We start from the raw sequence: 13,621 nt of genomic DNA on the forward strand, positions 1-13,621 counted from the left end.
TGATACCTAGAAAGAACAGCCAGATATGAGAGGAAAGAGAAAAGGCAGGTACAGAGGGAAACAATGACAGCACAGGGAGCTGCTCACTGCACAAAAGGACCAGCACAAATCTGAAATATGGACTTATCTAAAGGGCTCTGGTCAGCTGGAAGAGCTCTGGTCCCCCTCAGGTGTCTGGTAACACCAAGATCGTCCTCGAAGCACTTGGCAAACAATGGAAGACACGACTGTACTCAACACATTCCACAAAGAACATCCAAAAATATTCCTGTACATGGCATTTCTTTCGGCCACAAACCAACTTCATACCTCAAAAATGAAAACCATCTTGAAGGAGTCCTTGCCAAACTCCACCCAGGGACAGAAGAGGAGCAGAGGAGTTTTGATCCAAGGGTTGCTGAAAGCACCAAGAGGAAAAGAGGAAGAGAGAGATGTGGTACTTGGTGAAGAGAAACAGCTTCTCTGGATTGGTGAGGAAGCACTGGAAAGGTGGGAATGGCAACAGATCCAGAGAAGTCCTTGCCCCACATACCTTCAATCTAAATAGATTGGACATTCCAATGGTGGGAGTGAAGCTGGAGCTAAAATTAACCTAAAAGGCTTCCCTAGTATAGTTTTGATAGCAATGGGAAGAAACCTAAATGTCTAACCTCCCAGCTCTACATTCCCTTATTTTTTTTCTCTACTAAATACCCTTAGGAGGGAGAGGGATTTCATTTGGGTCTGTGAGTTGAGAACAAGCAGTGCTCCTTGGGACACGGTTCTGGTTCAACTCCACATAGGAGGCACAGCCGGATTCACTGCATTTGGTCCAAACACGATTTGCAAACTTCATTCACTTCCTCTCTGGGGCTGAAAAAAGAAATCCAAATATAGATAATTCTGCTCTGAGGGGGTAAGAGAGAAGAAATTTATAATTTCACCATTCACTGCCTTGCCAAGGCCTTCTAAAGCAAGCGTCTGATTGCTTCTTTTTGGTATTCAGTCAAACAACTGTTTCAAAGAGCACTATGATTTGGATAATAATTTTCCCAAGCAAATGCACATCCTTACTTCCTTTGTGAACTGAGTCAACAAACATTCCCCTTGGGAAGTACCCAAAGGATAATTTGTTCGAGATCACCACTGTAAAATCAGAATAACTCAATGTCAATTGGCTCTCAGAGCACCTGCATTCAACTCCCCAAACACCACAGCATTCCCGTTCCAGAAGACAAGATGAGGACTTTATTAAACCATTATACTCTTCTGCTTTTTAATTCCTTTACTTGGTAATTCCTGCAGATGGCACAGGAGGCTGCAGACAAAGTGACCAGAGCAGGAACATGTCCCAGTGTGCCAATGTGCAAATAGCCCGAGGAGCAAAGGAGGGAAAGGCCAAATTCTTCCCTCTCCTAATACATCCTCAGTTGGTTTATTCCTCTGGTTGAACAGCTAGGGCTCTTCTGGGCTGAAGGGCACACCCACTGAGGGTGGTTCAGATCACTGAGAAGAAAAGCAGCATCTGTTTCTGTGCCCATGGAGCTGAGGAAACTCTCAGGGGAGCTCTGCTCTGTGATTTTACCCAATGCAAATGATTAGAGCCATGATTCATCCCCTGTACTGCAGCGGTGGCTGCGGCTCACATCACCCTGCAGGGGCTGCAGCTTACAGGGCAGAAAGACTCTCCCCACACAGCCAGAATTCACAAACAGACCTTTCCTTGGGATGCTCTTTCAAGTAGCAGGAGGAGTTTTTATTTCTGTAGCAATGAGTGCACTTGTGCTTCCCAAGTGTGCCCAGTTACCTCTATGAGAAATGAAAACGGAGGCAAGTGATACAAGACAGAAGAAATCCATGAGTGAATGACCTGCAAGAGTACTGGAAACATTCTTGCAGGAGGACATGTCAGGTCCTGATGTGTCAGGGCTGGCAGCTGTGAGTGCCACAGGCAGAAACAAGGGATCCGTGAGAGGAGAAGATTGCTGTGGAGGAGCTGCTGCACAGGATCAGTCAGGGAGCTGAGGGCTCTCTCCAGCCCTAACACAGCGGGGGGATGAGAAGAAATGGCCACACTTATCGTTCATGTCTCACTGGTTTCTTGGCCAAAGTGGCAGGTCCCCACAGCAGCACCATAAAATGCAGCTGACTGCTCATGAACACTCCTGGCTTGGCTGTGAAATACAAGGGGAGCTGGAGCAAGCCTGACAGGGCAGAGTATTTACCCCCCTGAAGTCAGTGCCAGTCACTGTTCCTGGAAGTGTTCAAGAAACGTGTGGATGTGGCATTTGGGGATGTGTTTTTGTGGTGAACATGGTGGTGCTGCATTGATGGTTGGACTTGATGATCTTTGAGATCTTTTCCAACCTTAACAATTCCATGGGTCTAACATCACATGCCCTTGCAGCACCAAGGAAGGTACAATTTAAAAGTCTGCAGCCAACTTAAAGCCCTGCCTCCCTCAGGTAGAGCAGCAGTTGCCTGAGGACTTGACAGCATTAGACAACACAGTGCACAGCCCTGGATGATGCTGCAATCGCAGACAAATTCAAACACCACTTGAGTGTTGTAATGGTAGAAATGGAGAAATGGTAAAAAAAGGCTTTTGTTGAGCAGCCCATGGCATTCTCCAGGAGAGGCTGCACATACTCCCTGGGAATTGCTCCTAATTGCTTCCAAGGGCATGACAGGAGCCTGGAAATGCAAATTCCTACACATTTCCAGGGTGCCTAATTTCAGGCACTTGACCAAGACACAAGGTTTTGAGAGAGATGCTCACTCAGCATTTTTTAAAGAATTCAGAGCACTCAGAAGAACTAAAATGGGCAGCACTATTTTTAGTCAGTATGAAACTGCAGGTGATATGGCACCACCACGGTCCCATTCTGCCACCAAATGCATTTCCACTACTCATTGGTGATTTTTTCCCCCATATTAAAATGCATTTGCAAAGCAGCCCCTCCTGGAAGCAGTTTTTCCTCAAGTGGCTTGTCACTGTCATCAATACAAGGATTACATCACACAGGGCCTGCTCCAAAGAGTTCAAGGAGAACTGTGCAACTGATTTTTGGCTCAAAGTTCTTGGATATTACTTCCTTATTCCTGCAAAGCAACCTTGTTTCCAGGAACAAGCCCCCAGACCAAGTAGAGTTTTGGGATACTCTAATATCAGAGCAGTTAAGCATGAAAATAAATTTTATTTTAGTCCAAGTCCAAGCATCCTGCAAATGAATTAGAGGCATGACAAGCTGAAACATCTGGGACAGGTTTTGCAGAAGAGCTCATCATTGGGGTTTTTCCTCTTACATCAACAATGCTCTGCTGGAGCAGATTTAGGAAAGGGCAGGGAAATGCAACTTTTGGTTTTAAAGCCATGGTGCCTCTGTTCAGAAGTGCCCTGTTCCCAGCCAGTCTTTCACCCTACTCCTTTGCTCCCAAGGTCACCTTCAGCCACATCTGGTCCTAGCAAACCTACAGGTGCATGAATCACTTCCCACCACGCCCAGCACTGAGGGCTGGATTTGTGAGGCTCCCACACGCACACCTACCTTGCCACAGGGTTGCTTACAGGCTTCACACTCCCCCTTTTCCAGTGGTTACAAACCCCTGTGATCCCATCGACACGCAACGCTGGATCAGGATTAAAAGTTAGTCAGAGAAGACTTGTGGCCACAAAACGAGCAGTGAAAGGCAGCTGCTGCTGGTAGATCCTGGCAGGCACCAATAACCCCAGTTTAGTCTCTCCCTGCTACGGCAGAAGGTCACCAGTAGAGCCACCCCCCACTCTATTCCACCTTCCTGCTTGTCAAATAAGCCCAGCAAGGTACAGTTCATCAGAGAATGCACTGAAGCCGCTAACCTGGGGTCTGTTGTGCTCACACAGTTACGGGTGGTGCCTGCTTAACTAAAACCCTTTCTCAAAAGCCTTATTCTTGGGACCAGGCCCAACTCCAATCTACACAAACCCACTGAATCCCAAGGCTGGAGCAAGTGGGTGATATGGGTGGTTCATTAGGATGTCCTTTAACCCTTCCTTCAGATCATTAGCAGTGTTAAACCCAGATCTGATGCCAACAAGAGATGGCTATTAGCCTCCAAATCCTGACATTTCTCATTTATCATTCTTTGTGCTTTCAGCTGGTTTCCAATCTGCCAGCAACGCTCCTGTCCCATCATGTGAGCCTGGACAGCTGACAGATGGACTAATTAGGGATCACACTATTCATGGCAAGACTGATACCAAGGTCAAAACAAGGTCACTGTGAAAAATAGATTTGACTTTGAGAAGAACAATTGGTATTTTTAAGGCTGGGCACAACTTGTGCTTTCCAAACCAAAGTGTCAGCAAAGCTGCCCAAAAAAGCTCCAACAAAACAGCTTCCAAGCTGAGAGGCCTAAGAACAGTCTGTAAGGATAAGGAAACAGCAGAGGCAGGATGTGCTTGGGACAACAGCTGTATCATGGGTGGGCTGTTCTGTAGGCAATGGAAACACATTTCCTGAAAGATTAAAATTGTGTCAAATTAAAAATTAACTGTATTTGCACATCAAACGAAGTTAAATCCTCAGTCTTGGCGATTTAATAAAGGTTTTTTTCTATGTTCCATAATGCAGTGGTTTGACCCAATACACATAATCATGCAAAAACCAGGAAAAAAAATAATTTTTTATTATATTATGGGATAATAAAACACCTACTTATAGGTTTGCTCAGATTTAGTAACTGAGTCGTGAGCAATGTTTGTTTCCCCCATAGCTGGGGTGCATTCACATGTTCCTTCCCACATGGACTTTCTACAACAAGCACAAGACTCCCAGTCCAGGCACTTCTCATATTTTTTCTCTTCTACCTGGTTGCACATTTCAATGAAGTATCTACAGGGCTGATCATTTCTGTGGGATTTATCCACCAACAGGCTTGGGAGCTATGGGGAAGGGCAGACAAGCAACCCCACAAGCTCAATTTCTAGAAGCAAACAGCAATCTGAGAGCGCAGTCTAAGGACGCGGAGCCACTACACTCCTGCTGAATAGGTTTCTAGGGTGACTATCCATCACCAAGTCACCTGGGTGTTGTTACAAAATCAGCTAATTAAAACCACACCCTGAGATCTAAACGAGCATAGGGAGTGCTGATGAGTAATGACAAGTTACACAAGGCCTGTCAGCCTCCTGGAGCTGGGAACTTGCTTGCTGTAGAGAAAAATATGTGTTGTAATAATCCCTCAGGAGCACCGCAGTGATGGAGGAGCGCTGACAGGAGCACAGAGGGGCTTGCTTACCTACAGAGTATTTCTGTAGATATTTCTGAGAGCTCCTTCATTCCTACCAAAGGAAAGGTTAAAGATCTCTTTTCCCTCTTCAGGTCATTGATAAAAGGGAGCTGTCCCAAAAGAGGGTTTGATTCTCTGACTGACACGGTGGAGATGGGCAATCTTCACTGAAGGGCAAGGGAGGGTGGCTCTGCAATCAGCCTGGGAGAGAGTGCTCACCCCTCCTTTCCCTAATGACTGCAGCACCAGGCACCCTTCCCGGGAGGAATCAGCCCGGTCCTTCAGGAACTGCAGTGCACAGGAGAAGGGCTCATTATAAGGCATGCCCTGAGTTTATGGCCATTTCAAAACCCGTGTGTGCCTGAGCACAAGGCACACAGGCTGATCCTTGGAGAGCCAGGGAGCAGGCGTGGGACACGTGCTGGGAGAGGCAGCTCCTTGTGAGGTGCTGGAGGATGTGCTGGAAGATGTGCTGCCACCCACCTGGGCCCCACCTGCACACCCCGAGTTTGCAGCTCCCCTCTCCCTGCCACCTGCATCCCTCACTGGTGCTTCCAAGATGTGTCCTCACCTCGGGAGGTGCCCTGTGAGATGCACATCCCTGGATGTCCAAGCAGACAGACCCCACTCTAGATTTACACCTCAGAGAGCTGACTTCTGCTGCAGTTTCATTTTTCAAACAGAAATGACAGCAGGATGAAGTCTTGTGTTGATATTGGGACTTTGCCATCACATGGAAGTTATCTTGGGCATGGAACAGAGAAAGAGGAGAAATTGAACTCCAGTACTACTGGATAGATTTGCACAGCAAGTCCAGCAGCTTCTCGACAGGCACAGATGGTCAATCACACCCAAACCAAGCCATGCTTGGTGGGCATAGAGTGATGCACCATGCAGGACCTCCTCAGCAGGTCAGACAGGTTGTGTTTGTGCCGGTCCCACTACGTGTGTGCTGTAAAGCTGAAAGGCAAGTTGTCTGCAGACACAGCTCCAGGACCTCTGGACGTCTGGCAGGCCTGGCAGACCCCTCTGGCTATCAGCAAGGTAGATTGCTCCCTGTATTCTGAACTCCTTGGTCTGAAGTCCAAGACATCCCAAATATCTTGCTGGGTTTTGCAGCTTCTGGCCAGTATTCCCCTCATTGCCAATCTGGATGTCTGAAAATCTCCAAAAAGTGACCTTATTTGTTACCTCTTGGTTTCTTTTCCTTGCCCCCCAAAAATTTCTGTCTGGAAAAACTTTCACATTATAAAAACCCATAATAAAATACCCCCCAAACCCATCCCAAAGGATGAGTGTCCTTTTGGATGCCATTACAACTACCACAATCAGAAATGTAAGCAGCAGGACCAGTGATAAGAGAGGAGCACAGGACAGACACTGTGCCTGTGTGTGAAGATTAACACCTTTGGGCAGGAAGTTACAGTCTGTCTACAAAGGGCCCTGCAGAGATTTATTATTTATGGGTAGTATCATTATTTAGAGTCCAAAGGTCTGCCCATTTCCTCCAGCTTGTTTCAACAAAGATCAAAGGAAGATTCACCAGTGTCTTCCTCTGCATTGCCAGAAGGTAGTAGTAACAATAGTAATTGGGGCTCTTTACAGTCAAAATGCTTACAAAAAACCTTTTCTAATTATTGAATAATGAGGCACTTGGTGATGCACTGGAAGCAACACTCACTGCCTCCAAGAAAACAGAAGTAGCATCAGATGTCTGCTTGAGGAAAAAATGCCATGGAAGAGGGTGCCCTCTGTAGATATTAATCCATGTGACCCTGGGAAGGAGCTAACTGATGCCTAGCTTTCCAAAACTAATTCCAAGACAGGCTGTGATAGATATATACCTGTATCTCACTAGAAATGGGTGAACAAGGCTTAGTTTGTGCCATCCTGACAACTGAAAGACAACATTAAGACTACTGAGGGCAAATGGGATTGTGTATTTATCTGGGATATAACTTCTTCCTGGAAGTTAAACCAGAGGATAAATGTGGAGGTAATATACAGTGTCAGGCAGAGGGCACAGCAAGGCATGAACCTTCTCACCAGTGCAGGCTGTTTCACTTGTATGAAGGGACCTGAAGTGCACAAATAACCTAACAGGTAATAGCAGAAATCAGCAAACAACAGATAATTGTCTCCCATTGGGAACATTTTTCCTCTCAGCCCAAGAACAGCAAATTGGGGACTCCATGATACCTAGACATGGTCTTCATTTGACTAATCCAGCTATTGTAGAATCAACATTTTATCTCCTGCATTTACATGAAGCAAATTGGGCACAGATTCATTTGGAAAAAGGGTGGGCTAGCAATGGGACAAAATTCTGCAAGCAATTCTGTGCTGCAGGACTATTTTCAGATGGCTTTGGGCACAAAGGCTGCCCAGGAGCTCATCACTTGGAGGCAGGCAGGAGCCTCAGGGCCCCATTAATGTAAAACACTGCGTTCCTGCGCCACTGGTATTTATAGAATCTCCCCCAGTCCCATATGTTAATGCCATTTGGGTGCAATTGGATATTTTGTGACAGTGAAGTTATCTTAAATTCCAGGGGAAAGCTGACGAAAACCGTGATTTAAAACATCCTTATCAAGCACTGATTAAACAGTGGGTTTGGGAAGGGAGAGAGATTCTGGAAGAAAAACTGTCATGCATGGAAGAAGGTGAAATAACTCACATATACACACACATAGCTACACACTGTGGTGGGAGAGCACAGGGATTTTCAGCATCACCTTGCCCCGAGTCTTGACGAGTGCCTATTTTTGTTTTGATTTTTAAAGGCATACAGAGCTGTGGCTGTGATGCTTGGAGTTCACTGTGAGCTGAGCTGGAACGGTGTGTCAGCTAACTGATGCCTTTTCCTGGTCTTAAAATCAAGAGTCAAACACGGTTAGAAGGGAGAAAGGCCTTTTACCTCTGTATTTATTATAAGGATCCTTAGCTGCACCACGCCCAGGTGGAATGGGCTGAAATGCGCCCCGCAATGCACACACACGATAGATCAAGTATAACATTATAGACCTTACTAATTAGCAGATCTATCAAAGATTCCCCAATGAGAGGCTCAAGTGAGACCCCCTCCCCAAGGAACCTTCCCCTGGATGGTCCTATCTTAGTTTACAAAATGTGTTCTGGAGAGGACCTTGGTGTCTGGGGTTTCTAAGATGTTTAGTCTCCTAGCTTAACAAAGTAAGTCTAAGAATGTAGGCTAAAAAACACTAAGAATACAAAAAGCTATAAAAAGGTATATAAAAGGGGTATGAAAGAAAAGGCAAAAAATCATCATGGCATCATAACCATGGACAGACTTCCACATTTCCTCAGTTCTCCTTGGAGTACAAGCAGGGCAAACTCAAATCTGCCTGCAAAATCCCTGGAAGAAACCATCTTCAAATTTATAGCCCTTACATAAGCCAAAGTTTAAATAACCCACTTCTACAATCATTTCTACACGTGTTTAAGTCCACAGACAACTGAAAAGTGGAACAGCTCCCCACAAACGGGAAGTACAGCCTGTGGAAAAAATCCCTGCAGGTTTGGGGCACCAGGCTGTGGGAGCCAGAGGCCTCTCCTGGATGGCAGGAAGGCCCTGGCACACTGCAGGTGCAATGCAAAGCACCACCAAAGTCAAAGCTTAATATAAATATTGGTTAGAACTATTTCACTATTCAGATCTCAGGAAAGCTGGGGAGTCAAACATCTCCTTTTTTACAGGAGAAAATGGGAAAACCCCACACTGCCTTTTTCCTGGACTGGATGCTGGGAACTTCCAGACAAGGGCCTGTATCATGCATTGGCTTTGAGCCTTTTTTTTTTCTCAATTTCTAGAATCACAGAATCACAAAATGGCCTGGGTTGGAAGGGATCTTACAGTCATCTCATTCTAAGCCCCTGCCAAAGGCAGGGACCCCTTCCCCTAGACCAGGCTGCTCAGAGGATGCACAAGCAGCATCTCTTGCAGTAATTTTTTTCCACAGGCAACAATCAACAGCTCTCATCTCAATTGCAAATGCAGCTTGGTTCAAGTTTCAAAAAGCTCTGATGTTCTGTGTGTCTGTGGGTGTGCACAATTTACTGTGGCTGCAGCACTGCATTTGTAGGACTACATGTAGTTTTTTCTTTTTTAATCTCCAAGGCAGTTATCTCTGACAGTGAGTGTGTCACAGGACACTTCTTGCAGGGATTGCACAAATAAGCCTCCAGCCTCTTGCCTTAACAAGCTACGCGACCCAGCGATGTTGAGCATGACACTCCTTGTGTTTTATTGCTGGCTGCAAAGATTTGTTTTGAGCCTCTTTCGGTGCCAAAGGTCTTTATTGCTAAACAGCCCTTGCTGTTGAGAAATACGTGAATTTAATGTACTCATACTGGAATGCCTGCTTGGAAGGTCGTGGAAATGCAACTTAAAACTGCAATCAGCTCTTCCTTCCCCTCTTTTTTCATTCTGTCTCTGAGTTTTCTCTTTGCTGCTTGTAAACCACTTCCTGAGCTGTTTCCCATGCTGTAGCAGCTCTTAATGAAGCAGGCTGTCACCTCAGTGCTGCTCAGGCACATGAAAGGGATGATCTGGAGGAGGAAGATGCAGTGGCAAGTCTCACAAAAGCAGCATCCTGCTTGTGCTGCTTTGACAAGATGTGAAATAGTTCTACTCATCCCAACCATTTTATTAATAATCAAAATCCATCCACAGAAGAAAGCAGTGCTGGTAACACTTTCCTTGGCTGTTTGGCAAGATGCCTGTGGGGAGGACATGGAAGAATCTTATGAAGAAGAGCACCAAAGCCCGTCCTGGACTATTTCATATCTGGAAGAGGTCAAGGAAAGTTTCTGGGGACTAGGCTTTGGAGAGGCAATAGAAATCAGGCTTTTGAACATTCTGCATCAAAGCTCATCTGTTGCCTCTGTACTTTCCGCTAGGAAACAAAAGGCTTCCATGACAGCTACCAGCAGTTACAGGAGTGGAGCTCTCTCACTATACCGGGAGAGAAGTTTTAAGTATGTAAACGTGGCTGTGAATTTTTAAACAAGTCTGGCACTTTTCACGTTGCTTTTCAGCAAGCACTCTCCACTTCCAGCAGGAGCACTGACAGTTTCCTGGGAGCAAATCCTGTGCTGTATTCTGAAAGTACATCTGGAGTTTTATGCTCTCAGGTATTCAATTTTTCTCCCTGATGTGTCTGGTGCTGGGATCTGAGATATAAGTGAGAGCTCTTCTTTACTTGAAGCAAAAGATTCATTTTCAGCTCTCACAACTGAAAAGTAAAGCTGAAAACCATAGACTCTAAAAAAACATGGACATCAGAAAGGCCATCACAATTTTTGAGTGGTTTGGAGTAGTGAAAGTAGTGAAACTTTAATTGTGGTTGTCCCTCTGACTGTTGCACAGGAGAAATCTGAGTCTAAGAGTTATGCTCTCATGGTCAGTGAAGAGAAGCACACAAAGTAGTTAAACTATCCAGTTAATGCTCCAAATTTGATCACCAAATATTGCATAAGCTGCTCTCAAACAAGTTACAGATTCAGTATTATCTGCAGAAATAATAACAACCAGCATTTGGCAGCCTCTGAGAAACCTACTAGTTTCTAATGGGCTGTTCACAGTGACCCCAAATAGACAAAATTAAGCTAGTAAGGTGTTCATTATGTATCATTTACCAGCTTGTGCAAGTGTCAGCCTAGAACTCAGGACCACGCCTGACCTTTTAATAGACACGTTTTTCTAACCACTGATTTCTAGCAGGCTGTGCTGTAAAGCAGCTTAGCTTTTATCCCAGTGCCTGATCGAAATATCCCTCCTCCCCTCCAGCACTGAGCATCCCGCTCCATTAGTGCTCCACAACTCTTATCACACCTGCTCACTCCTGTTCCTGTGATGAGGTGCATTGTGTCTGCTGGGCCCTCTCAGAACACCTCTATTGCAGGTACAGGCCGTTAGAAATGGAACAAAAAAAGGCACCAAGCACAGAAGCAGTGGGGTGATGAGAGGAGGTGGTATCTGGCAGGGCAGGGGTGTTGGGATGGCCCATCCCCGTCAAGGCCCAGGGATCAACGTGGAACATCCCCCAGGTCAGGGCCCTGACTCACACGCGCTGACGCAAACAACCGCAGCTGCTAAAGTGTCACTGCCTGTCCTGCCCCTGCAGCCCAGGTGACACCCAGCAGGGAACAGCAGCAGCCTCTGTGCCAGCACTGCAGCACACCTGTGGCACTGCACATGCACAGCAGCCAGCCTGAAATCAGGAGCTGGGAACACCGGGATGAGCTCCCTGCTGTAAGGAGAGTCACCTTTGGTGGGTGCTTTGTCAGCAGCTGGGACTCCTCAGTCCAGTCTGGGGGCTTCCATGGTGCAGTGAGTTCAAGATGCTTCAATACCATTAAAACTAATCTCAACAGCAAAAAGGGTTTGCAAATGGACAGGTGACACACCAGTTTCCTATAAAAGAAATCATCACACTGCCTGGAACACTGACTCCTGAGCCAGGGCAGCAAAGCATGAAGCCATAACCTAGGTTTGCCAATACCCAGCAGCCCTGAAAATCTTGGGGCCTGTTTACAGCTACTGCACGTGGTTTAGGAAGTTCTTCTTTTAAGGCTTTGAGGGGGGCTCAAAGTATCTTCCTCACTGTGCAGGAAGAGAGAACTGTGTGCTCCAATCTGGTGAGACCCTGCCTGCAGAGCTGCCTCCAGCCCTGGCAGCCCCAGCACAGGAAGGACATGGAGCTGCTGGAGCCAGTCCAGAAGAAGCACCAAGATGATCAGGATGGAGCACATCCGTGGGGAAAGGCTGGGAGAACTGGGATTGCTCAGTCTGGAGAAGAGAAGGCTTTGGGGTGACCTAATTGCCGCCTTCCAGTGCCTGAAGGAGCCGACAATGAAAATGCAGAGAAACTATTTACAAGGGCCTGGAGTGACAGGACAAGGGGGAATGTCTTCAAACTGACACAGAGTAGGTTTAGATCAGATGTTAGCAAGAAATTCTTCCCTGTGAGGGTGGTGAGGCCCTGGCACAGGTTGCCCAGAGAAGCTGTGGCTGCCCTATCCCTGGAAGTGTCCAAGGCCAGGCTGGATGGGGCTTGGAGCAACCCGAGATAGTGGAAGGTGTCCCTGCCCATGGCAGGGGGTGGCACTGGATGAGCCTTAAGGTCCCTCCCAACTCAAACCATTCCATGATTCCATCTCAAACCCAGGACAAAACTAGAACCATTCATCTGAAGTGATGCTATGAGGTGCTCCCACTACCTGTTTTGAACTCTGTGGTCTCCTGCATCACCTTTCCAGAGTTCTCCCTGGCCCTGCGTGTCTGCCTTTACCTTGGCTGCTCTGTGAGGTGACAGTCAACTAAGTGTGCTAACCAGCAGAGACACAGAATCATAACCAGCTCGATCTGTGGCACACTAAAGACCAGCCCACATGGGCTGGGGTATTTTTACTACAGAAAGTCCTTTCCTTTGGGGTACAGTTTCCTCTCACTTGAATCAATGATCATTTGTTACATTAATTCAGAGACAGAAATCAGCTACACTGCGTTCATGCTCTCTAATTGTCCAGCCGGAAAAATCAATGCTTTTATTGAATTAGCCAGTTGCTACAGCAAGTTTTCTTTGATTTCTATGGTTCCCATGAATCAATAGGAATCTGTCATTGCCTCTAAGTGGAGCAAAGTCAGGCCCCAAGTCACGTGGCTGGATGACAACATAAATCTTCCTGCAGAGTTCTGTGCATTAGGTGGATAGGGGACTGCTCGGCAATTTGCCAAAAAAGTACCTCCAATGACTTCCTCCCCTGCCTCACCAACTGTTCCCAGCTCGTAACTCCACCCCTGCTTATCAATTCTCATCTCTCACACTTCATATCTTCTGTTTTCCTGCTTCCTTGTCAGGTTTTTCTGTGCCATAGGCAGGACCTCCTGCTGCTGTCTCTGTATTGTCTTAGTACAGGTGTCTGTGCCAGAAACATCTTTCCCTGCATCTGATAAACCCAAATGCCTCCCCAGGACTCCCTTCCCTGTGCTGTTGGCAGTCAAGTCATCTTTAATCAAACTGCTGGTCCAAATACTTTGGTTTGGGTTGGCTTTTTTTTTCAGAAAGGTAATTTTGTTGTTCTTTTCCAGCCTTCCCATAAAAGTGGCCATTTTTTATCGGCACAGCTGGCTGGGAAGCATGACTCATACATAAATTACCCCTTTTACTGCCTTCCTTCCTTTTGTCAGCCCTTCTGCTGTCAGCTACGTGGGACAGGACCATTATTCTTCAGTGTTTAGCAAACACTCTACACATAATGGGCGATGCTGTAAACAAATGAAAATCAGACCTGAAATCAAAAGCGAGCTGACTGACAGGACTTTTGTGAAGCCCTCTGAGCTTTGCAG

At 46.4% G+C, this 13,621-nt stretch overlaps 1 protein-coding gene across 1 annotated transcript in view; it reads right to left on the reverse strand.

Annotated features, from left to right (window-relative positions):
* The window catches only part of ABCA12 (ATP binding cassette subfamily A member 12), a 104,078-nt gene that overhangs the window by 80,523 nt on the left and 9,934 nt on the right, over positions 1–13,621 (reverse strand). The gene's annotated exons all lie outside the window — the stretch shown is intronic.

Source organism: Corvus cornix, chromosome 7 (assembly GCF_000738735.6).
Source record: "Corvus cornix cornix isolate S_Up_H32 chromosome 7, ASM73873v5, whole genome shotgun sequence".
Classification (NCBI taxonomy): domain Eukaryota; kingdom Metazoa; phylum Chordata; class Aves; order Passeriformes; family Corvidae; genus Corvus; species Corvus cornix.